Source organism: Acinonyx jubatus, chromosome E3, assembly GCF_027475565.1.
Source record: "Acinonyx jubatus isolate Ajub_Pintada_27869175 chromosome E3, VMU_Ajub_asm_v1.0, whole genome shotgun sequence".
Taxonomy (NCBI): Eukaryota; Metazoa; Chordata; class Mammalia; order Carnivora; family Felidae; genus Acinonyx; species Acinonyx jubatus.
In genome coordinates this window covers 9979696-10006594 of record NC_069398.1, presented here as the reverse complement: position 1 = coordinate 10006594, position 26899 = coordinate 9979696, and the positions used below count along the sequence as shown (strand labels likewise).

Genomic DNA, 26899 nt, shown 5'->3' with positions numbered 1-26899 from the left:
GTGATAAATTTCACACAATTAACTGCCGTGATGACATTTCTGAGTCTGTTCGTCTATTTTCCCCTGCTGACATCTTAGGAGACTGGTTAACTTCTGCCTATATTTGCAGATGTTCTATGGATGCCTAGAAAAAGAACAGCAGGAAAGTGTAGTCAGTATCTGGAGTTTTTACCTGTTCACAAATTTGTGACCCTTAGAGTAATAACATCTCTATTTTCCCTTGAGGGCAGGTGGCTCACATAGGCTAGCTCTATTCCTACTGCAAGGAGAGGCGTATGACCCAGACCTGGCCAATCAAAACATCCTTGCTCAAGGTGGACCAATCAGAGCCAGTGAGAATCCTGGGACTTGTACTACGACTACTGGAAATGAGAACTGTCTTGATTGGAATTCATTAAAGAACGAGATATAAACCTGCTTATGGTTACCTTCCCTCTCCATGGGAAGAGTACTCTCGAAGGAAGACAGGACAGAGAAAGACAGCCAAGAAGTGGAGGAGGACAGATTCCTGATGAGATCACTTGAATTCTTGAGTTTAATGATGCCTGAAGTTTTACTCATCAATTAGGCAAGCTAATCAATTTTAATTTTTTGCTTAAGTCCGTTTTGTTGGCTACTTGCCTCCAAAAGAGTCTTGAACACTTGTGTTTTATAACTTTCAGTAAAGTTTCATGTGTAGGAGAGCATGTGCAACAGCAGCATTACCCATGTCTACAATAATAGATCAGCCCTATTTTCTCTCATGTTCTCAGTGGTCACTGTTGTATAATGGACTGTCTTCAGGTAGGTGCACCTGCTCCAGGCCACAGCTCATCAGAGGGCCTTGGCCTAGCATATCTCCTGTCTTTCCAAGAATTGTCATTGCTAGAATTACTCATGGTTGTCCCATATTCATACTCTGTGGATATGGGATTTGTGCTATGCCCTGTCCTCCCCCTGCTCTACCCCAGGGGCTCAGTAGTTCCTTGTGAAGGCAGTTGTGCTTATCTGTGCCCTAGAGAATTCAGAAAGATTTCCTGGCAGCTGGCCACTGGTATCTTCTCCCAGCCTTGCATCTCTAAGATCTTGGGTCCATTTCTAGTTCTTTCTTTGCCTTGTTCAAATTAAGCAATCACCGGGGCGCCTGGGTGGCTCAGTCGGTTAAGCGTCCGACTTCAGCTCAGGTCATGATCTCGCAGTCCGTGGGTTCGAGCCTCGCGTCGGGCTCTGGGCTGATGGCTCGGAGCCTGGAGCCTGCTTCCGATTCTGTGTGTCTCCCCCTCTCTCTGCCCCTCCCCCGTTCATGCTCTGTCTCTCTCTGTCTCCAAAATAAAAAAAATAAATAAATAAATTAAGCAATCACCTTATTTGAATGGGAGAGTTGATGTAGACAGCAATACAGGCTAACGTTTGTAACGTGCTTTTTGCATATCAGACACTGTGCTTGGCACATTCATGTGTGCTCAGTCCATCTTGTGAGTTTCCCATAACACTTAATGTATTCGTCTATTTAATACTGTTTATGGTCTTGACACTATGTTTTACCAGCATAGCTAATTTAATTCTTATAGAATCAGGACAGAGGTATCATTATCTCCATTGATAAGATGAGGTTGGGAAAGTTTAAGTAGTTTCCCAGTGTCATGCAATGAGGAAGTGGTGGAAACAGGATTTCAACCCAGGACAGAATGACTCCAAATCCAGTTTTCTTACTTCCTACACTAGCACTTACTACGTTGTAGTTATTGGCTTGTGTCTCTCTCTCACCTGTGAACTCCCTGACCTCTCAACACTCATGTGTTATCTTTGGACCCCAGTACTCCCTCACTCTAGAGTCTTGCTTAGAGGAGTAGGTTCTCAAAAACTACAGACTGACTGAAGAAATCTTCAGAACAACTCTGGAAGGCGAGTATTTTTCTTTCCATTTTACACATGAGCAAATTTAGGCTTAGGATGGTTAAGGGACTTACCCAACGCCAGGAACTAGCATTCACAAAATATAATCCTATAATCCTGAAATGTCCTGCTTCAGCTGAGAATTGAGAAAGATACTCTATAAGCTGAAGAGAGGGGTCTTTGGGATGTTCATTCATCCAATATAGATAGGTTAATGAAGGCTCCATTAGGGTGGATTACCATGCAGAAAGTGGTGCAGACGTTTTATGAAAGGGAGCTGCATGTATGTTACTGAATCTGCTCTTGAGCTCCTTATAACTTGTGAGCAGGCAGAACACTGCTTAATGGTGCTGGACAAAGCTCAAGTGAAAATGGCTCCAGTGGGGAAATCTTTTATGGAAACTGAAATGATTGTTTTAGGAATCCGAATTGTAATTTTTCACTTCTTAGTCTCTGGTCTCTTGAGTCCCGGTCTATATCATGGGCGTATTTCATAATGGAATTCTGGTGACTTTGCCCAGTGTAAGGGGCACTGCAGTGGCAGGCAGGCAAGCTCAATGTGTGGAGGGAGGCAGCAAGTCAGATATTTAGAGGCAGAGACTAGGACTTTGTTAGATGGAACCGACAGCTCTAAAGGGCACCTCAAGGAAACACATTTCTCAGGGCATCTAAGAACATGAGAGCTGAGCCCAGGGTCTGATGTAGCTCTCTCTGTTTGAAAGCACTGACATTCTGTTAAGCTAATGATGAGTTTTCTTCTCTTTTCTCCCAACACCAAGACTAGGCCAAAAAAAAAAAAAAAATGCAGGGGAAGAAAGAACAAGAAACAATTTCCAAAGTCTTCAGGGTCCGTAGGCTGGCTTTTGAACTAAGTCACACTGCTGTCATCCTCCAGGCTGCTTGTACTTTTGCAGTAGTCATTGGCAGATTAATGAGTTTCATGAAAGTTAAGAGAAAATAGCAGCTGGAAATAGCACTAAAAGTTTCAAGGACATTTTGGGGGAGGGGGCGAAATATGTTGTCACCCTCATGTACTCATGGAAGCATGTAGGTTATGTCATTAGCTAAAAATCCCAGCCATGAAGTCAAGAATGCATGTAATTTACCCACTCACTTACCCACCAGCCATCCATCCATCCACCCACCCATCCATCCATCTATCCACTGATCCATCCATCCACCCACCAACCACCCATCCATCCATCCATCCACCCACCCACCCACACATCCATCCATCCACCCACCAACCACCCATCCATCTAGCCATTCATCCATCTACCCATCCATCCATCCATCCGCCCACCCACCCACACACACACATCCATCTACCCATTCATCCTCCACCCACCTAACCATCGATTTTACCCATCCACTTAACATTTAACAAACACAGACAATGTGCCAGGCATTATCTAAGGCTACCAGTATTTGGTTCTCTGGAACTTTCAAGACTGCGTTTTTTTGCTATAATATAATTTCACAAAGCAAATTTGCTGTTGGGAGCTTTCGTTACGGTGAAGCAAAATGGCATATTGAGTTTCTATAGATTTTGACTCTTATATAACTGTACACTTGGCACTGAAAATCTTATGCAACTTATTTGGGAAAAGATGGTCTACAGTACAAGTTGCTGCATCATGCAGAAAGACGGGCCGCAAGAAACAGTTTTTGTTTAGGGTTTGTTTTTCAGGAGAAGCTGTGAAATTGTTGAGCTGAAGTTGTTTTGCTTGGTCAGGTGTTACTAGTCCACTAAAAATAAGCCTGTATTAGTGGACATCTTAGAAACTAAGAAAGCTCAGCTGCAAGGGAATTAATAGACTCGTACTTTGTTACGCACTACCACATGGAACTTCACTGAAGTTCTCTGAACACGAGTGGTAGACAGTGAGCTAAGTGTGAGGAACCGGAGGCACACGGTCTGTTTCAGATCTCTGACCTTCCACTGATTTGCTCCACGGCCTGGGAAAAGCTGCCTACCCTCTCTGTTTTTAAAACAAAAATAGGACCGACATCAGTACTTACATTCATGGTGTTTTTTCTGAGCATTAAATGTGACAGTGCTCATTTTTGGTGAGCAAGGTAGGTACTTCAGGGACACAGAGTAGATATATTCAGATTTGCTGGTTAGAGCGAGTTCACCACGATTTTCTTTCCTTTCGTCATGTTCTCCTCCTTCTCCCATTCTTTCTTTCGCTCCTCCCCCACCACAAGTGTTTCTTCTAGCATATGGAATGGAGATTTCTGTAGTTCTCCTTTCCTATGTTAATTTACAATTATGTGTATAATTGATAAAATATATAGAGTTGGCTTTGACTAATTTACATAAATGGTAAAACCCACTTATGGGTTTAAAGGTTACCTCAGACCTCACTTTTTCCCACTCAACACTGTATTTTTGACAGCTCCTCATGTTGTATGTAAATCTAATTCAGTACATTCTGACTGTGGCCTGGGGGGTCAACATATGCAGAGACTATGATTTGCTTATCCATTCCCTTAGTGATGAAAGAACACTTTCAAAGTCTTTACTGTCACAAGGAAAACTATGGTGAAGAGTCTCACGCGTGCATCCTTGTGGTTTTGTGTAAGAGTTTCTCTGAGGCACATATCCACCCACGGGGATTGTTGGGTAGATGAACAGTTAATTGCCCTGAGTACTGAGAGATTGCTGCTTGGAATGGCTGCTTACTTTACACTTCTCCCTAGCCCTTGATGTTCTCTGACTTTGTAATTTTTGCCAATACGATGGATGTAAAGTGGTATCATTGTTGGTTTAATTTGCTTTTCTCTGATTACTAATGAAGTTGAGTATCTCTTCATATACTTGTTAGCCATTAGTGTTTCCTCTTCTATTAATTTTCTTTTCATAGACTTTACCCTTTTTTCTATTGGGTTTCCTGATTTTTTCCTGCTGTGCTGTAGAGGTTTCTGTAGATTTCAACACCAGCCAAGTTTTAGACATTGTACACATCTCGTGGTCCACAGAAGTGTTCAGTGTGTAGATTACGTCCTTTTCTGGGCAGAAATCGCAATGTTAATGCAGTTGAACACTTCACGTTTTCCCCTTATAGCTGGCTCTTTTTAGATCTTGCTTTAAAATCTGTACAGTTGTAAAGTCACAAAGATATTTCCTCCATTTTCTTCTTTTTTTATATGAAATTTATTGTCAAATTGGTTTCCATACCACACCCAGTGCTCATCCCAAAAAATGCCCTCTTCAATACCCATCACTCACCCTCCCCTCCCTCCCAACCCCCTTCAACCCTCAGTTTATTCTCAGTTTTTAAGAGTCTCTTATGCTCTCCCACTCTAACCTCTTTTTTTTTCCTTCCCCTCCCCCATGGGTTTCTGTTAAGTTTCTCAGGATCCACATAAGAGTGAAAACTATCTTTTGCATTCAGGTGTGAAGGAAGGAATCCAATTTTATTTTTCTCATACAGGGAATCAATTTTCCCAACAAAATCTACCACACAATTCAATCTTTCCCAATTGGGTATAATGCCAAGTCTCCTATACATGTAGGACTATTTCTGGAATCTCTGTGATGCTTCATTGATTTATTTATCTGTTCCTAAGACTACACCACACTTAAAAAAGAATTACTGTGACTTAGTAATAGGTTTTAGTATTCAGTAAAATGAATCCTACTACTATTCCTGTTTTTTTTTTTTCAAAATTACCTTACATATTCATGCCTTTTATATTTCTGTATATGTTTTAGAATCAGTTTTTCAAATTCCTCAAAAAACTCTGCTGGACATTTGAATAGAACTGCATTAAGTCCATGGTTTAATGATGGGGGGAAATTAATATGCTTACAATGTTAAGTTATCCTATTTGTGAACTTGGTGTTTGTCTTAATCTATTCAGGTCTTTTAAAATGGTCTTTATAAGAGCTTTTCTCCATGAAGTTTCAGTGCATTCATTTTTGTGGGGAGGTGTATTTAAGTCCTACATACATTTTTGTTGTTGTCGCTATAATGTTTTAATATCCTGTACAATCCCTGGCACGTAGTGAGTGCTCAGTAAATGGTACTTATTACTGTTGTTGTAGCTATTATAAAAGGGAGAAAATCAGGAAAGCCTTCACCTGTCTTTAAGAGTCTGTCATGATGTTGTGCAAATAATATGGATGTGGAGCCAGACACACCTGTGTTCTGCGTCTGATTCCACCATTAGCTGTGTGACCTTGAACACTTTTTTGAATTTCTGGGCCTCTGCTTTGGCTTTAGGGGGAGTAATGTTCATCCTACCAGTGTTCTCGGTATGGTATGAGCATAAAAGGAGATCATGAACTAGTAACACACACAATGACTGGCATATAGGTGATCAGAAAGGAGTTTCTTTCTCCCCCTAGTGAAGAGGTGAAAAGTTTGTCATGTAGCTGCCTCATTTCCCCATGAAACCATCTCTTTATTTGAAATCCACTTCCAAACTTTGTCTTTTTTGGCCAGATGGACACAGAGAGTGGGCATACATGTTAAGAAAAATTGAAAAGAAAAATCTACCTTCCTAGAATCCCCTTTTAGATGACACTTTAGCCTTTCTTTCTTTAGAATATAAACTTGAGGAAAGGAAGCACAGTTAACTCCACATAATCCATCTGACTTCAGGTGGTTTTATCCAAGCCAGTTGTGGTTAGTCCATTTCCCTCCTTAGTGATTGGCTCAGGGATGGGCTGGCCCATGCCAGTCTGGGCCAATGAAACGCTAGGAGGGCCTTGATGAGGGCTTCTGGGAAAAGAAATCCAGTTTTTCTCCTTCACTGTGCTGGGTTTAAAGAGGCTCACTGCCCTGGTTTCTGGTGGCAGGCACATCAGTGAGACTATGTGGGATGGGGATGAAGGATGGGGATGAAGCCCACACTGTGGGATAGGGCAGGGCTGTGGTGTGCAGAGAAATTCTGAGTTCTGATGTCAATGTTGAGCTGCTGCCTTGGCAAAGTTGAAGGTCCCTTCCCCCTCAACTCCCTGTTCTGTCATAATACTTAATTTAGTCAATTTAAGTAGTGTCGAGAACTGAATTGTGTCCCCTCAAAATTCATAGGTTGAAACCCTAACCCCAAAGTAGTTGGAGATAAGGCCTTTGAAGAGGTACAATTGAATGAGATCTTTAAGGGTGGAGCCCTAATCCAACAGACTGCTTTCCTTGTAATAAAAGGAAGAGACACCAAGAGTTTGTGTGCACAGAGAAAAGACCATGTGAGGACACAGAAAGAAGGTGCCATCTGCAAGCCAAGGCGAGAGGTTCCACCAGAAACCAACCATGCCAGCACCTGGACTTCCAGCCCCCTGAGCTGTGGGAAAGCCAGCCAGTGTGTAGTGTGTTTTGTTATACAGCCCTATCTAACTAACAAAAATAGGAATAGATTTATTTGAAGGCTAAAGCACTACAGAGGATTCAAATCTCAAGTCTTTGGCATGAGCCTGCAAATAATTGATGCCCAAGAAATGTGTGATAATGAACATGAATGTGAGAATCATTCTGAATTTATAGAGTGCAGAGAATCACACAATTTTGTGTGCTCTCCATTGTTGGAGCTTCTGAATGGCCTTTTGGTACAAGTATAGACTATTAGTGGTATCTTTTAGATGAGGAAAGTGGGGATTAACAAAGGTAAGTGAGGGGCACCTGGGTGGCTCAGTTGGATAAGCATCCAACTCTCTCTCTCTCTCTCTCTCTCTCTCTCTCTCTCTCTCTATATATATATATATATATATATATATATATAATTTATTGTCCAATTGGCTTACATACAACATCCAGTGCTCATCCCAAGTGCCCTCCTCAATGCCCATCACCCGCTTTCCCCCACCCCCATCAACCCTTACTTTATTCTCTGTATTTAAGAGTCTCTTATGTTTGCTTCCCCCCCTCGCTGTTTGTAACTATTTTATTCCCCCTACCCTTCCCTCATGGTCTTCTGTTAAGTTTCTCAAGATCCACATATGAGTGAAAACATATGATATCTGTCTTTCTCTGACTGACTTATTTAAGCATCCAACCCCTGATTAGATGATTTCATGATCTGTGTCATGTCATGATCTCATGATCCATGAGTTCAAGCCCCGTGTAAGGTTCTGTGCTGACAGCGCAGAGCCTGCTTGGGATTCTCTCTCTCTCCCTCTCTCTCCATCCCTCTCTCATTTGCTCTCTCTCTCTCACTCTCTCTCTATTTTTCTTTTTTTTTTTTAATTTTTTTAACATTTATTTATTTTTGAGACAGAGAGAGAGCATGAACAGGGGAGGGTCAGAGAGAGAGGGAGACACAGAATCTGAAACAAGCTCCAGGCTCTGAGCTGTCAGCACAGAGCCCGACGCGGGGCTCGAACTCACGGACCGCGAGATCGTGACCTGAGCCGAAGTCAGCTGCTTAACCGACTGAGCCACCCAGGCATCCCACTCTCTCTCTCTTAAATTAAGTGAATAAACATTAAAAAAAAAAACCAAGGGTAAATGATATGCTTGAGTCTGAGTAGATAGATAAGTGGTGTGAATGGGATAAGAACCAAGGATTTTTCACTCCTATTTTGGTACATTTTGTAATAAGCTGGATCTCCACTAGGCTATGAGAAACTTGAAGGTGCGAACTACATCTTACACATTTTTTGTAGTCATAATTCTCTAGCAAATGATCTGTTTGTTAATGGGTATTAATATGTATTAGAAGGATAAACATGAATAAATGTTATAATCTTGTATCATCAAAGCAGCTCTCACGAAATGGCAGGGGAAATGATACCTCCGTCCAGAGTGTTTTAACGATGTCCAACAGTGGCTGTGTCCCATCTCAAAGGCAATAGTCATGGGTGTGGTTTATTTGTACATCTCTATGTCCAGTTCCAGGCACAGATGTAACAGGCAGTGATGACATTGTAAAGGTCATGCTGCCTACTGAATCCTTTCAGACGTGGAGGAAGGAGTCAAGAAGCAAAGGCAGAAGAGGCAGTTTAGACCTGTCATATTGGGTACCCCTGGGAGCAGTTTGCACTCAACATGTAAATCACTTTCAGGGTCTGTCTGGTTAATACAAAGCCTTTAGTGCCATTTGCTTCTCCATCGGCATACTGATTATGACACATGGTCATTGGGTTTATCAATAACGTGCCCCATAAATCCAGTTAGCATTTTCTTCTGGGTGCCGCACCTTGGGAAGCTGCTTAAGTACCTTGAAGGTCCTTCGCCAGCTCTGGCCTTGAATCTCAAGGAGGGTCTGGGGCACTTCAGACTCTTGACGGAGTATAACAGGGCCGTGATTTGAGCCCTTTCTGGCTGTCTGGAAGCTCTTCCAATGATCTGAAATTTAGATGGGAACCTCTCCTCCCATGAAGTCCTGTCATTCTTAGAAGGAGTCTTGGTGTTACAGGAGTAGTTGTATTTTGTCATTGGCTATTTGGTTTGCTCTGTGTCACTTCCTTTGGGGAACTACACTTTCCCTGTGTTGCATGGGCTCTGAACTCTGCCCCCTGGCTACAGGGCTGAGTCAGTGGCCCACGCTTTGCAATCTGAGCTCTCTCATGGCAATCTGAATCTTGAACCAAGACACGGGGTGGGAGGTGATTGAAGCAAAGTCATTTATGTTTGAGACTGTTGATGAATTTCTGCTTCTGTCCCTCTGATGAAATTATAAGATCTTTAAAGCATACATCATGAATATGGTAAATACATTGATAATATATATACATTATGAAAGGAGTTACCCCATCTTAATCCCATTTTTGATTAATATATCCATCCATGTCTATATATTAGCATATATATATTTAGCTCTCCCGTTCATTTCTATGACCTTTCAAGTATCCTTTCAATAACGAATTCATTCTTTCTTGAATGTGTTAGGATAGGTTTCTATTGCTTGCTTTAAAATCCTCCAAGTGTTACCGATGTAGATAGCACATGATAGTTTGTTCTCTTATTTTTATTTTCCAAATTAAATACCTTTAGAATACCTTTGGATATAGCTTTGTTGAAACTTCTAATACTGATAATGTTGATGAAAAAATTTTCCTCTATTATTAACACCTTAATAGCCTAGAGAAATAGCATTAACAGTTTATGTTCCTGAGCATCCACTGTTTGATAAGTTCAGTGTTAGGAGGCAATATAGAAACCAAAAGCTTGGCCTTTATCTATGTTCAAATCTGGGCTCTCAGTTACTAGCCATGTGACCTTGGGCAAATTACTTAACCTCTCTGAACCTCAGTAGTCTCATTCGTAAAATAGAAATAATACTATTTATAGGGATATTATAAAGCTTAAATTAGTTAATACATGTAAAAACATGCCCAGTATATAGTAAATACGTGTTAGCCCATTATTGTTGGGTATTTCAGCTAAAAGAAAGAAATGGCATCTCCTTGAGCTGCTGTAACTTGCCCAAGGCCACACAGGAAGGGCACAGGGGGGGAGCTGGGATTAAATAAAATCACACTCCTGAGTGCCTTGTCTAGAGTCTGGCACATAGGGTCTCTCTTCACTGAAGCTGCCATCATTCTTCTAAGTGTCTCACGAGCCCAGATTTGACAGGGAAATGTATGAAAACTGCCCCAGGAAAAATTAAAAGCAGAAATTAGGCACCCTTTTCTCTCTCTGCTATCACCTTATGTGCCTTCCTTTCCCTTCTCCCTCCAGAGTGTCTGTCAAGTCCTATTTCAAAGAATCCCTGCTGAGGGTGCTGAGTGATAACTGGTCTATCAGCTGACATTTAAGATGAAGCCTTTCCTTTGTCCGTTTACATTTCCGTGGGAAATTCCTGTGACCCTGGTGGCTTCCTCATCCAAAGCATTTAGGGGGCATTGGTCTCTCCCTCTTGAGAGACTCTGGAGGTGTCCCTTTTGGAAGAGTTACTCATCTTTGCTGAGGTCTCATTAATTAACATCTTGCCTCAGGAAGGCCAGTATGCCTGAGTAATGCTTTCTACCGTGCGTTACAGAAGACGTACATTTGCTATGCCATGCTATGCTAAGGGGAAGCAAGTATGTCAAGGGCAGGTCCTTACGGAATGAGAACATTGGAACACACGCACGTGTGTGCATGTGTGTGCACAATTAACAATCTATTTAGTCCCAGGTGGTGCTGTTGGTGCCATGTAGTATTTCATTAACAGCATTATTTAATTGCATTCCCATAGTGGCCTTGAAAGTTTGTTACCATTTTCCAATTTTATGGACTGAGAAATTGGGGCTCTGTAGTGGGCCTCTGCTGTCTCATTCAACATTTCCCCCCTTGTCATTGGCATGCAGCTCAAGTAGATTTGACTTGGGGCTTTTTGTGCCTGAGAACTGGCCAGTCTGAATATCCTATGCTTCTGCCTCTTTTATTGGTTCAGAGGTGGGCATAGGAGGCCAATAAGAACCAGGTATGGAACTTTTGTTGGAGATTTAGGGAATCTGCTGTCTTTTTTTCTTGGCTCGGGTGGCTCAGGCTATAGAATGTGAGCCTATAGGAGACGGGGACACCTTAGCCTATCTGAGAATAAAACCTACACCAAGGAAGGAAGTGAAAGACGAGAGAATGGTTCCAGGTGTTACCATTTGAGCCCCTGCATCCAGACGTGCCTCATGCTAAAATATCCCCGGACTTTTCAGGTGAATCAACAAAGTCATTTCTGCACTTAATCCAGTTTTGATCTGGGCTTTCTGTCACTTGCCGTGAAAAGAATCCTGATAAATATAGGCTCAGAGAGTGTTATGGACTGAGTGTTTGTGTCTCCCCCCACAAAGTTCATACATATAATGAAGCCTTAACCCCCACGTGATAGTATTTGGAAGTGGGACCTTTGGCAGGTGATCAGGTTTGGATGAAATCTTGCGAATGGTGTGCCCGTGATGGGATTAGTGTCTTTACAAGAGCAGGAAGAAGCCATAGGTCTTTCTACCTCCACCATCTGAGGATAGAGAGACGACGGCTCTCTGCAAACCAGGAGAGAGTTCTCACCAAGGAACCAAATTTTACTGCACCTTGATCTTGGACTTCCTGCCTCCAGGAAAAAAAAGGAATTTCTTTTGTTGAAGCCACACAGGTGGTTAGGGCCACGGGAGCTGGCTAATACAGAACCCAAGACTGCCTGGGTCCAAATCTTGTCTTTTTAACCCCCACGCCAACTGTCTGTGCCATTATACTTCCTACCCACCAAAGCACACAAATTTAACATATGGAAAAAGAACCTTTACAGAAAGTGGCCTGAGGGTGGGGCTGCCCCCTCAGTAGGGCTAGAATGAGTCTGGAGACATAAAGCTGAAAGGGTAGTGTGAGGTCATGTCTACTTGGCAGATGGGTCCAAACACTTCCAGCAGGTGCAAGCTAATGTTTTCAACCCTGCCATCCTTTTTGTCCCACGGGCTAGAATCCAGCGTAGCTCAGGCTCATCAAGAGAATATAATAAAACACTTTTCTGAGAAAAGGACAGCTTTATTTCTGTCTAAAAGGCCACATTGAGAACCTCACTGGCAACTCTCCTTGCAGGAAAAGAGAAAAAGAATGGAGTGATGAATTAGTTCTTACAACCCACTGACAGACTGATGGATAAACGCAGTGACAGACCCCAAATTGTATCTTCTGCAAGTCTCCCCCGAAGAAAAAGTCTTTGTCCTTTTAGACACTCCCTGAAAATGGCATGGAAATATGGCTGAAAGCCCCACTGTCTGGGGGACATACCTTATTATTACTATAGCTATTTTATCAGAGCCAGGATTCAGGTGTTAAAACCCAAACATGGAGTGATTTGGTGCCACCAAGGCTCAGATAATATTCTTCCTGTGTCTCTCCGGTTTTGATAGCTGGCTGTACTGGCAACAGCTGTGCATCACTGGGGGCTTAATACAATTTAGGGTTACTGTTCTGACTACCTTTCTTTGTGGCCCAAATAAACAATACTTTAATATATATATTATATATATAATATATATATACATTATATAATATATAATATATATAATATATATATATATATAATACTGCACAGAAGTCCTATTTTTCTGCCTTCAAAATGTTTTTAACTGAAACCCCAGTTTAATTCTGGAAATTCCAATTTAATCCTGGATTCCAATTTAATTTGGTGGAGGATCAAGCACATCTCTACTCTCTGTTATACAGCAAGGAGGGGGATGCAGCGTTTTCCGTGATAAAGATAAATCCTAAACCTTAGAGGAGGGGGTTCTTGACCAGGGCCACACATGGGGAATCACCAGGGAGCTTGGGGAAAAAAAAATACCGACACTTGGGACCCTAACCAGAAGACTTGCATTTGCTTGATCACGGGGTGTGGCCTGACTGATGGGATTGCTTTTAAAGTGTCACAGGTGGTTCTCTTGTGCAGCCACAGCCCAGAAGCACTGCCTGTAAGCCGATTTCAAAGTTCCTAATTTTCCCCTTAAACAGCTTAAAGTATAGAAAATAAACGGTGTCTATGCCACAGGGATACTGGCTCCACCAAGGGTGCACATTGTGAAACCTTGACAAAGTGCTGGACCTCTGTGAGGTTCCGAAGTTCTCTCCTTTCTATCATTTGGGTAAAAGGAGTGCCTAACCCACAGGGTTGTGTGGTGAAGGTTGACTGAGGTAAGTGCGTAAAATGTGCCTGGTGGAGAGTAACATTTCGTAACCGTTGGCTCTTAACGTTCACTATTAATGTTAGGACTGGTTTTCGCAATCTTAGCAGGTGATAGAAACTAGTTTTATTTAAGGGGGGGGAAACTAGCTGACTCAGGTAACCCCACCTAGGAAAGTACAGGGGTGGGTGTGGCCCCGGGACAACTGGGTCCAAGGGGTCAACCCCGTAGATTCTTTTCCTCTTCTCTCTCATTTCTGCTTCTCCTCTTCTCGGCAGCCTCAGGCCACGGGCCCACTTCTCTGCCGGAAGGAGACGACCATTCAAGCTGACCCGGCACACATTCTGGGACCAGAAAGGAAAAAGGTACCTGTATCACTCATTTCAGGTGGGAAAAATCCTGAGGAAAGACGAAGGTGCATGGGTGTTCTCGTGACGGCTGGATTATCACTGTTACCAGAAGGAGCGTGGGGTGTGAGGAGCTGAGCAGACAAAAACAGTCGCGTCTACGACGACGAGAAGTCAGTTCTTATAATAATGACTATGTACACTGAACAAATATTTGTTAAGTATCTATTATGGGCCAGACGTGGTTCTAGATGCTACTTTGTACAATGAGAAATGGACATCACATTAAAAAAAAATACTGAGATAGAGTTTATACATGGTAAAGTTCAGTCTTTTTTTTCTTTTGAGATAAAATTCATATACTGTAAAATTCAAACCTTTTTTATTTTTATTTTTATTTTTTTAGAGAGAGAGAGCATGAGCAGGGGAGGCGCAGAGCGGGAGAGACAGACAGACAGAGACTCTTAAGCAGGCTCCACCATGCTAAGCTCGATCAGGTCTTGATCTCATGACCTGGGATCATGACCTGAGCTGAAATCTAGAGTGAGATACTCAGCTGACTAAGCCACCTAAGCGCCTCTCAACCTTTTTAAGATATGTCATATTTTATGGCTTTTCGTAGTCTTTTTATGTCTTTTGAAGTCATACCTTATTTTATGTCTTTTGAAGTCAGGAAGTGTTGGTCCTCTGACGTTGTTTTTTTGGGTGAGTTTTGGCAACACATCCAGTGGCGATCAAGTAAGATATGGAACATTTCAGACATCCCTCCAGATTGTCCCTTGTGTCTTTGTAGTCAGTCCCTCTCTACCCTCTGCTTCTGGCAAACACTGATCTGCCTTCCGTCTGGGTAGTATTTCCTTTTCCAGGCTATCACTTAAGTAGAATTATACAACACATGGCATTCTTTCACTTAGTATTTGAGATTCGGAAAGTTGTTGCTTGTATAAATGGTTCTTTAATTTCATTGCTGAGACTTAGTGCATTGTATGGGCATAGCAACTTGTTCACCCATTCATCAGCCTAAAGATATTTAGGTTGTTTCCAAGTTCGGGTCTCTGTGAAAACGTTGCCAGAATATTCTCAGACAGCATTTTGTGTAAACATGCACTTTTACTTCATTTGGTAAATGTCTAGGAGCACAGTTGCTGAATCATATGATAAGTGTCTACTGGACTTTATAAGAAACTTCCAAAATGCTTTCCAAAGTGGCTGTACATATTGCATTCCACTTGAAATGTATAAGTGTTCCGGCTGCTTTACATCCTTGCCAACATCTAGTATTGTCATTTAAAAAGAAGAAAAGCCTTTCTAATGGGTGGGTAACGGTGTCTTGTGGTTTTAGTTCGTGGCTAATGGCACTGAGCTTCTTTTTGGGTGCTAATTTGCCGTTCCCTTTTTTTTTTTTTTTTTTTTTTTTTTTTTGGTGAAGTGCTTGTTCATATCTTAGGCCCATTTTTACTGAGTTGTTTCTTATTGAGTTATAAGTGTTCTCTATGTATTCTTGGTGTATGTTTAGATATCAGATATGGATTTTACATGTATTTTCTCCCATTCTGTGGCCTGCCTTTTTATTCTCTTAGCAATGTCTGTTGAAGAGAATCTTAAAATATTGGTCAAGTTAGGTCTGTTAATGTTTGTTACTCATGGATTATGCTTTTGGTATCATACCTAAAATATCTTTGCTTGGGGCACCGGAATGGCTCAGCCCTTTAAGTGTCTGACTCTTGATTTCAGCCCAGGTCCTGATCTCCCAGTTTGTGAGTTCAAGCCCCATGTCCGGCTCCGCGCTGATGGGTTCCACATTGACAGGTGGTACAGAGCCTGCTTGAGATTCTCTCTCTCTCCGTCTCTGTCTGCCTCTTTCCTGCACATGCTCTCTCTCTTTCTCAAAATTAATTAATTTTAAAAAAAGGTCATTTAAAAATATCTTTGCTTAACCCAAGATTACAGAGATTTTTCTGCCATGTTTTCTTCTAGAAGTTTTATAATTTTAGGTTTTATATTTAGGTCTATGATCCCTTTTGAGATAATTATTGCACATGATGTAGCATATAGGTCGAGATTCATTATTTTGCATATGGGTGTCCAATAATTATTCTAGTACCATTGAATTGCTTTTGTGCCTTTGTGGAAAAGGAGTTGACCATATTTGTGTGGGTCTATTTCTGGATTCCCTATCCTGTTCTATTGATCTATGTGTTTATCTCTTCACCAATACCATTCTAGTTTTAATTACTCTGGCTTTATAGTAAGTCTTGAAATCAGGTACCTTGAGTCCTCCAACTTTGTCCACCTTTGTAAAAATTGCTTTTGCTATGCTAGTTCCTATGCCTTTCGATAAAAATTTTAGAAGTAGGTTGTTGATTTCTGCAAAAAAAAAAAAATCCTGTTGGGAGTTTGATTGAAGGTGCATTAAATTTACACTTGAGAAGAATCGGCAACTTAACAATGTTGAGTCTTTCAGTCCGTGAGCAGAGTAGATATGTTTCTGTTTACTCAGGTTATCTTTGATTTCTGTCCTCAGCATTTCTAATTTTCAGCATACAGCTCTTGCACTTATTCTGTGTTTTTTTTGCTAGGTGTTTCATGTCTTCTGGTGCTATCTCATAAATGCTCATAAGTTTTGAAATTGGGAAGTTCAAGTCTTTGATCTTTGTTCTTTTTTTTCACAAAGTTGTTTTGGCTCTACTGGACTTTTTGCTTTTTCATTTAAATTTTAGTATCAGCTTTCTGAAAAAAATAAAAGTCTCCTGGGATTTGATAGGAATGATGTTGAATCTATAGACCAATTTGGAGAAAATGACCATAATACTGGGTCTTTCAATTCATGAACATGGAATTCCTCTCCATTTATTTAGATACTTTTAAATGTTTGTCATCAATGTATGGGGCCCAACTCAGTCAGTTGGGCGTCTGACTTCGGCTCTGGTCATTATCTCACTGTTTGTGAGTTTGAGTCCCACGTTGGGCTCTGTGCTGACAGCTCAGAGCCTGGAGCCTGCTTAGGATTCTGTGTCTCCCCCTCTCTCTGCCCCTCCCATGCTCATGCTCTGTTTCTCTCTGTCTCTCAATAATAAATAAATGTTAAAAAATTTTTAAAAATAAATAAATGTTTGTCAGCAATGTATTATAGTTCTCAGTGTATAAGTATTATACTTGGTGACATTTATTCCCAAGTATTTATTCTTTCTGATGCTACTGTGAATGGAACTATCTTAATTTCACTTTCAGATTGTTCATTACTGTCATATAGAATACAATTGATTTTTGTATAGTGAGCTTTGGAGCTTGTGTTGTTGAAGGAATTTGTCCAATTCATCTAAGTGGTTGAATATTTTGGCGTAAAGTTGTTTATAATATTCCCTTACAATCACCTTACTGTCTATAGTATCTGTAGTGCTGTCACCTCTTTGATTCCTGTTACTGAGAAGTTATGTCTTTTCTGTCATTTTTTTCCTCAGTAAGTCCGTCTAGGGTTTATTAGATTTATTGATCTTTTTAGAGAACTACATTTGGGTTTTATTGATTTTTTTTTTTTCCCTCTTGCTTTTCTGTTTTCAATTTTATTGATCTGCATTTATCTTTAGTATTTCCTTCCTTCTGATTGTCTTGGACCTAATTTCTTCTTTTTTTTTTTCTAGTTTCTTAAGGTTTAAGCTTAGACCATGATTTGAGACCTTTCTTATTTTCTAACATAAATATTTAATGATGTAGGTTTCCCTCTAAACACTGTTTTATCTATGTCCCACAAATTTTGATGAGTCACCTTTTATTTTATTTTATTTATTTTTGTATTTTAAAAATATTTTTATTTATTTTTGAGAGAGAGAGAGAGAGAGCAAGCCGGGGAGAGGCAGAGAGAGAGGGAGGGAGACACAGAATCTGAAGCAGGCTCCAGGCTCTGAGCTGTCAGCACAGAGCCCGACACAGGGCTTGAACTCATGAACTGCGATATCATGACTTGAGCCGAAGTCAGATGCTTAACCAACTGAGCCACCCAATAATCTTTATTTATTATTATTACTTATTTATTATTATTATTTATATTTAATCTTTATTATTTTAAATTCCAGTATAATAATTAATATACAGTGGTATATTAGTTTCAAGTATACAGTACAGTGATTGAACAATTCTATGCATTGTTCAGTGCTCATCACAGTAAGTGTACTCTTAATCCCCTACACCAGTTTCACTCATTCGCCCATCCCCCCTGGCAAACACCAGTTTGTTTTCTATATTTAAGAGTCTGTGTTGTTTGTCTCTTTTTTTTCTTTGTTCATTTCTTTTGTTTCTTAAATTCTATATTTGATCCATTCTATATGTAGATCCATCCATGTTGTTGCAATGGCAAGACTCATTCTGTTCTGTGAATGAGTAATATTTCATTACATATATATATTTACCACATCGTCTTTATCCATTCATCTATGTACAGACACTTGGATTGCTTCCATAGCTATCTGGCTATTGCGAATAATGCTGCAATAAACACAGGGGTGCATGTATCTTTTCAAATTAACGTTTTTAGTTTCTTTGGGTAAATAATAGTGGAATTTACTGGGTCATATGGTAATTCTATCTTTAATTTTTTGAGGAACCTCCTTACTGTTTTCACAGTGGATACACCAGTTTGCATTCCCACCAACAGTGCATGAGCGTTCCTTTTTCTCCATGTATTTGCCAAACACTTGTTCTTTCTTGTTGATTCTAGCCATTATGAGAGATGTAAGGTGATATCTCACTGTGGTTTTGATTTGCATTTCCCTGGTGATTGGTGATGTTGAGTATATCTCTCCATGTGTCTGTTAGCCATCTGTATGTCTTCTTTGGAAAAATGTCCTGCTCATGGCTTCTGTCCATTTTTTAATTGTATTTTTTTTTTGGTGTTCTTTGTGTAAGTTCTTTACATATTTTGGATATTAACCCCTTAACATACGTATCATTTACAAATACCTTTTCTCATTCAGTGGGCTTTTTGTTTTGTTGATGGTTTCTTTAACTGTGAAAAAGCTTTTTATTTTGATGTAATCCCAATAGCAAAACCCAAACTTTTAAAATAAGCAATTAGAGTATTACAATTTATTTGAAAAAAGAGAGACCAAGAGTGTATCTTTGAATATTCAGCCCCTCTAAAAAATTTTAAATAACTTAATATATTAAGAAACAACAGATTACTAGAGTAATCAAATTACTAGAGTAATCAGATTACTTAAGAAAGAACAGATTACCAAATGATAATAACAAATAATAACAAATGATAATAATAAGTAAAAACTTGGCAAAATTACTAGCTAGAAATCAAACTGCCCATATTATTTCTTTTTTTAATTTTATTTTTTATTTTTTAAAATTTACATCCAAATTAGTTAGCATATAGTGCAACAATGATTTCAGGAGGAGATTCCTTAATGCCCCCTTTCCATTGAGCCCATCCCCCCTCCCTCAACCCTTCCAGTAACCCTCAGTTTGTTCCCCATATTTATGAGTCTCTTCTGTTTTGTCCCCCTCCCTGTTTTTATATTATTTTTGTTTCCCTTCCCTTAGGTTCATCTGTTCTGTCTCTTAAAGTCCTCATATGAGTGAAGTCATATGATATTTGTCTTTCTCTGACTAATTTCGCTTAGCATGATACCCTCTAGTTCCATCCACATGGTTGCAAGTGGCAAGATTTTATTCTTTAAAAAAATTTTTTTTAATTTTTATTTATTTTTGAGACAGAGGGAGACAGAACACAAGTGGGGGAGGGGCAGAGAGAGAGGGAGACAAAGAATCTGAAACAGGCTCCAGGCTCTGAGCTGTCAGCACAGAGCCTGATGTGGAGCTTGAACCCACAAACCATGAGATTGTGACCTGAGCCAAAGTCGGACGCTTAACCGACTGAGCCACCCAGGTGCCCCGGCAAGATTTCATTCTTTTTGATTGCTGAGTAATACTTCATCGTATATATATACCACATTTTCTTTATCCATTCATCCATCGATGGACATTTGGGCTCTTTCCATACTTTGGATATTGTTGATAGTGCTGCTATAAACATGGGGGTGCAGCACACGTGTGTCCCTTGGATAAATACCTAGTAGTGCAATTGCTGGGTCCTAGGGTAGTTCTATTTTCAGTTTTTTGAGAAACCTCCACACTGTTTTCCAGAGTGGTTGCACCAGCTTGCATTCCCACAAAATAATTCCTGAGTTTTACGTATACCTTCCTTTTTGATTCAAAGACTATTTAGAATGATGTTTAATTTCCAAGTATTTGGAAATTTTTCAGATGTCTTTATGTTACTGATTTCTAGTTCAATCCTGTCATGTTCACAGAACATAATTTGTATCATTTCAATTTGATAAAGTTTGTTGTATAGCCCAGAATATCAGAATATCTTGTTGAATGGCCCATATGAACATGAAAAGAATGCATATTCTGTTGTGGAATGGAATATTCTATGTTAGTCACATTAACTTTGTTGATAGTTTTGTATATTCATACTGATTGTCTTTCTACTTGTTGTATCAATTGTGGAGAGAGAAACTGCAAAGTTTCCAAGTGCACTTGTAGATTTCTCTATTTCTCTTTTCAGTTCCTTCAGTTTTTGCCTCATGTGTTTTGAAGCTTTTCTGTTAAGTACACACACATGATTGACATATAGTTTTGAATAGTTCTGGCATTGTATATATTTTTTAAATTCTTTTGCTTTTAACCTTTCTATGTCTTTATAGGTTCCTTATGGACAGCATATATTTGTGTCTTCCCTTTTAAAATCCTATCTGTCAATCCCTGTCTCTTCATGTGTATATTTTGACCATTTACATTTAATGTCATTATTGATGTGGTTGAATTACAATACAGCCTCTGACTAGTTGGGAGTTAGTCTTGGTGTTCTGCTTTCTTTTCATTACACCAAAGTTTGTAAATTCTCAAAGTGGTCTGTGCTGAGCTATGGCAAACAAAAGAAGAAGGGCTTATCCCATTTTTGGAGAGTAATAGTGCTAGTGGGGTTTTCAGTGGAGGCCAGCAGTACCCAGTTCATTCCACTTTCATCTTGGTGTCAAGCAGCAGAAACAGCAATATGGCAGAATGACAAAGTGGCCAGTTAATCAACAAAGTCCCTGATGAGTATTATCTCATTAATGCAGTGAATATACTTATCACACTTCCAGTGTACAAATGAGAATATTGAAGCTCAGAATGACTTATGAGTGACCTGACCAAGATGATGCAGTGGCAGAGAGAAGATTTGAGCCCAGGTTTGTCAGAATCCAGTGTTTAAAATCTTAAACACTATGCGGGGTGCTTGGGTGTCTCAGTTGGTTGAGCATCCGACTTCAGCTCAGGTCACGATCTCGCAGTTCATGAGTTCAAGCCCCGCGTCAGGCTCTGTGCTGACAGCTCAGAGCCTGGGACCTGCTTTGGATTCTGTGTCTCCTTCTCTCTGCCCCTTCCCTGCTCATGCTCTGTCCTCTCAAAATATGAATAGATGTTAAAAAATTTTTTTTAAATCTTAAACACTATGTGAAATGGTTATAAATAAATAATTTGAAGGCATCTGCTATTGATCTCAATCCAAATCATTATCAACATGTTGGATGAAGGATGTAATGAAAATTTCAACCTTGTGAGAGTCTGTCCCTTCAAGGGAAGACAGCAAGAATTTGATATTATTTGTTTGCCTTCGTTAGAAATCCAGTCATTGACAGGAGATGAGGAAATGCAACAGAGTTGAGACTGTCAACTTGTACTGACACCGAATTGGTCAAGGGACACGCCTGCTAATTTGCCCATTTCTTGGGTTTGTAGAGAAGCAGGGTACAGATGAGTGCTTCGGCAGAGGAGGGAGTCCTTTAAATGAAGAAGCAGAGTGATTCTGACATCTGCTAAGTGGATAAGTACACTGGCTCCACCAGCTCATTGCTTGGTTCTCGTTCTACCCTGTGGAATCCCCTTTTAGCCAACCCTTGATCAAATCATTAACCCCTTGCAGAAATAAATTATGGGGAAGCACGTCCAGCGCTACCTCCCAAACTCAGAAAAATCAGGCTTTTTTTCTGTTCTATGCTGTTTCCTGTCATGCATAATATAGCAAATTAATTAGTGAATCTGGCGGCATTTTGCTAATCCAATTTCTCTCCCTTGCTTGAGGTGAATTATGTTCATGCTTCAGTCACTTGAATATTACTCTTCCATGTTTGACGGAATTATGTTATCAGGTGATGATTATATTGCACACTATCTGATTCTAATTAAACCAGAAAATAGCGACATTGTAAAAGAGGAGAATGTTCCATAGTCTACACTCCCCACCCCCTGGCCGCTACATCCCATTTTTAAAGCTTTCCAAGCTGTGCTTGGGCTGTTTTCTGATGCTTACATCGCCTTAGTCTTCTCCAGACACAATGCCTTCTTGGGCCTGCTTCATCTAATATGTAACTTGTGTAAATTGAGTCTTGGAAAGACATAATGTTTACACTTGCCTTTTTTTTTTTCTTATCAGAAGCATGATACACAGTAGTGACTGTGATTATTTCAGATGATATCAAAGAAGAAAATGTGTTACTTTGTCAAAACCGTCCATATAACTTGGGGGGGGGGGGGAAAGTCTGTCGTCTGAGAGAAGAGAAACTCAAATTTTAGAGAGGAAGGGAGAACCAGCTTGCCAAGATGAACACAGGAAGAGATGTAATGTAGGGGTTGAGATCACAGGATTTAGGGCCTCAAGAGCTGGGTTTGAATTCTGGCTCTGTCTTCAACTGATACCATTTCTCTCTCGTTACTGCAGTAATACGTGTTTAGTTAAACCAAGGTCCAGAGAGGTTAGTTGACTTGCAAAGGTCTAATGATGAGATAAAAAGGCCAGGGCTGGGAGGAATTCTTGCACATCATATTAAATGCCATGCCCTGATTCCACCAGGGCAGAGAATGAAGGAGAGTCCGTAGAAATTCCAATTAGAGTAGGTCATACAGAGTACGGATAAGAGTCCCTTTTCTCATGAGGGTAAAGATGTCTTTTTGTGGTAGACTACACTCAATATCCATGAACCCTTGGGAGACTGATGGCGGAGAGAGGTTTCTAAAGCGTCAAGAGAACTGTGAGGTGAAATTTGCATCATGCTGCAAATGAAAGACACCTTGATGGTTGGCTGAAAAAAAAATACAGCACACAACTTTTCAACTTTGAAAGCCCATGAGCAAGGTACATCCAGTGTGGTCTGCGGGCTTTGGTCTTTTGTCCTGTCCAACAGGTGGTTCAAAAGCTGGGAGAGCTCATTGCTGCGTGAATGGTATTTGCCCCTGTTGGGATAATACTCCTCAGTCCACGGGCCTGCTCATTTTCCAGACTGTTTTCCTTTTGGAGAAACAGACTCCCACTTTGCAATAACAAATTGTGTAATTCAGGATGAGCCCCGCTGGCTGTCCCACTGATTTTTATCTCATTCATTGAAGGCCAGTTGGCCTCAACTGCCTTGTTAGACGTCATTCCTGGCCTGTCTGCACAGTTGTCAGCCTGACTCTGCCTGCTGGGGAAGATGATGGTCTCAGTACTTTTTGGGCCCTGCTGGAACAAAAGGGCTTTTTTTTTTTTTTTTTTTTTTTTTTTGTGCTGCTTGTAGGACCCAGAAAGTAGAAGAGAAAATTGTGTTTTTCTTTGCAGAATTTCTGCTGTGGGAGGAGACAAGGCCAAGCAGGAGACACAGATACTTACCATATGTTTATTGAACACCTATTGTATTCTAGGTCATATTCTGGGTGCAAGGGAGAGAGCAGTAAACAAAATGGGCAAAGTCTCTGCCCTGGGAGAATCAGGAATAGGCATGGAACATGGTGTGGTGGGAAAAGCACCGGAATTGGGTGGCTGTTTGACTCATTTGTATTCTAGTGGGGAGATTTAGACATTAAGCAAAGTAAAAAAGGAAGGTATGTTGGAAGGTGATAAGTTCAAGGGAGATGATTAAGCAAGGGAGGGAGATAAGGAAAGCAGAGAGGGAGTGGAGGTGTTACGCTTTAATTTCTAAATTAAAAAAAATTATTTGTTTTTGGGGGAGGGAAAGAGTGAGAGCATGAGCAGAGAAGGGACAGAGAGAGGGGGAGAGAGAGAAGACTGTCAGTGCTCAGCCTGATGCAGGGCTCAAACTCAGGAACCGCGTGATCATGACCTGTGCTGAAACCAAAAGTCAGAAGCTTTAACTGACTAGGCCACCCAGCAGCCCCTGAATTTCTAAATTGTTTAATTGAAGTGTAATTGACAAATAAAAGCGTAAAATATTTAAAGGGTACATTGTAATGGTTTTCTGTTTGTATACATCATGAAGAGAGTTGTTGTGGAGAGCATTCAAGTTCTACTTCCTCAAATATCAATTATATACTACCCTCTTGCCAACCATAGTCGCCATGTTTTACATAAATACTCAGACCTTATTCAGGTTATAGGTTATAGCTGCAACTTTTACCCCCTTCTCCCTGTTTCCCCCATATCTCAGCCCCCGGCAACCACTTTTTTTTTTTTTTTTTTTTTTTTTTTTTTAGTTTCCATATAGAAGTGATACTGTGTAGTTACTTCTTGTCCTTGTCTGGCATATTTCACTCAGCATAATGCCCTCCAGATATTTCCCTGTTGTTTCAATGGCAGGATTTCCTGATTTTTTTTTTAAAGGCTGAATAATATTCTGTGGTATGTATATACCACATTTTCTTTATCCATTCTTCCATCAGCTGATGCGTAGGTGTTCAGGGAGGGTTCTGTTCGCACAGATATGTTCCCTTTTTGACAGTTCATTGGGCTGTACTCTTGAGATTCATGTACTTTTCTGAATGCATGTTACATACTTCAGTAACAGTCCAAGATGTACCTATGTACAATGGAATATTATTCAGCTGTGAGAAAGAAAATCTTGACATTTGCAACCAACATGGCTGAAACTTGAGGGCATTATGGTGAGATAAGTCAGATAAAGACAAGTGCTGTACGTGGAAGGTGAAAAAGCCTAAAGAGAGTAGAATGGTGGTTACCAGGCATTGGGGGCTACGGGAATTGGGGATGTGTTTAAGGGTACAAACTTGGAACTAGTGAGTAAATAAGTGCTGGAAGTCAAACGCATCACATAGCGATTAGAGTCAACAATACTGTATTATAGGGGTGCCTGGGTGGTTATGTCATTGAAGCGTCTGACTTTGGCTCAGGTCATGATCTCACAGTTCGTGGGTTCGAGCCCCGCATGGGGCTCTGTGCTGACAGCTCAGAGCCTGGAGCCTGCTTTGGTTTCTGTGTCTCCCTCTCTCTCTGCCCCTCCCCTGCTCTCTGTCTGTCTCTCTCAAAAACAAATAAACATTTTTTTAAAAAAATACTGTATTACAGACTTCAAAGTTGCTAACAGACTGGCTCTTAATAGTTCTCACCACAAAAAAGAAATAACTATGTGAGACGATGTAACAATATATATGTATCAGATTAACATGGTGTAAGCCTCAAACCTACATAGTATTATATGTCAATTACGTCTTGATTTATTATTATTTTTTTTAATGCTGGAAGGAATAAAAGTTGGAAAGAAACAAGTTAACTCATTGAGTTTAGGATAAAGCAGGGACAAAAGACCTCTTTGTCTTTAAAACAGTGGTTCTCAACCAACGGAGATTTTGTCCTCCTTCTTACCTCTTCCCTTCCCATTCTCCACCGGAACGTTGGGCAATGCCTGGAGACACTGTGGCTTGTCACATCTTGGGGGATGCTGCTGGCCTCAAATGGGTGAAGGCCAGGGGTGCTCCCAAGCATCCTACAGTGATCAGACAGCTCACACAATAAAATTATCCAGCCCTGAAGGCCAGTAGTTCTGAGGTTGAGAAACCCTGCTTTAAAAGAACCCATCTGAGAAACTTCAGGATCATTTGAACATTAATTTCATCCACCACAGCCTTTGCTGACACAGAGGGCCTTATTTACTGGATTCGGACAATGTTTCCCCTCCCAGGAGGGGCGTCTGAGAGCAGGAGCGAATTTCATTTGCTCCCTTGTAAATCTCTGAAATGAAAAACAGGTCTCAATATTCCTCTCTCTCTCTCCCAGTCTTTGAAGCTCTCTGAAGAGGGCCACGACAGTTAGCGCACAACAAATTCCCCAGACGTATTTAAATGTCATTTCAGGGCTGGGACTAGGGCATGAATATTTAAGATGTAAATTGTTTGGGTCGTGCCTAAATCTTTTATGGATTTTACTGGATGAGAAAAATGAGTCACTACTTTTTGATAAAGTTCGCTTTCCCTCCATATTATTAACAAACCCAGCCAAGTGAACCAGACTGCGTCTGCCAGAGAGAATAGGGATGCTTGTTTGGGGGACAATATTAGATTCTGTTCCGTTCCCAGCATGCCATATTTATGGTTCAAAAACCAAAGAACAGGTAGGAAATTTGTCCTAGGATAATGTGTCCTTGCTCGCAAAAGCATTGTTGCGTTACCAAATGCATCCAGGATGGGGGTGGTGGCGGGGGATAAGGTGGGAAGTGGGCTGGTGGGGGTGTTGGTGGATGTGTGGATGGGAGTCGAAGTGAAATTGAATAATCTAATTCTGGGTGGAGAATTAGTTGTTTATATAGCGATACTGAAATTATCAGACCCTAACTCGAGAGATTAATCCTTTCCCATTCACCAACTTGAATTCCAAGGGCTGGGTATATATCACAGGCGAAAGAAAAGGTATAAATGAGGGGGTGGGAAGACAGAGAGAGAGAGAGAGAGACAGAAAGAAAGAGAGGCAGGGAGAGAGAGGGGCAGGGAGAGAGAAAGGGAAGGATCCGGTGGGGGAGGGTGGGGGAGAGAGAGAAATATTGAATAATTTTAAATTCTATAGACTCCAGAAAGAATATCTATTTTAATCTTTCTGGAAGAAATTATGCCTCCTACATCTCACTCCCAACCCCTACCCAGAAATTAATTTTGAATGTTAATATGAAAGCAACCTCTCTCTTCTTTGAATGCCGCTTTTGATTTTGACAGGGTATCTAAAAGACTGTTATTAGACAAATTTTCATTAACTAATAAGCTAGTTCTTGGGCAAAACATGAATTTTTTGTCATCTCATGTGAAAATTGAAAAAAGCCATAATTAGGAAGAAAATCACTAATTGTAAGGCACAAAATTT

The 26899-nt window shown here is 40.5% G+C and overlaps 1 long non-coding RNA gene across 5 annotated transcripts in view; it reads left to right on the top strand.

The window, feature by feature from the left end:
- Positions 1–26899, top strand: part of LOC106970553 (uncharacterized) — a 238579-nt gene that overhangs the window by 108691 nt on the left and 102989 nt on the right. For 4 of the 5 annotated variants that reach the window (XR_008294582.1, XR_008294580.1, XR_003415265.2 and 1 more), the window contains one exon: positions 13702–13788. This is a non-coding gene — a long non-coding RNA (uncharacterized LOC106970553). Of the gene's footprint in view, positions 1–230; positions 7519–13701; positions 13789–26899 lie in introns of those variants that run through there. The other variant, XR_008294581.1, reaches the window with a different exon arrangement.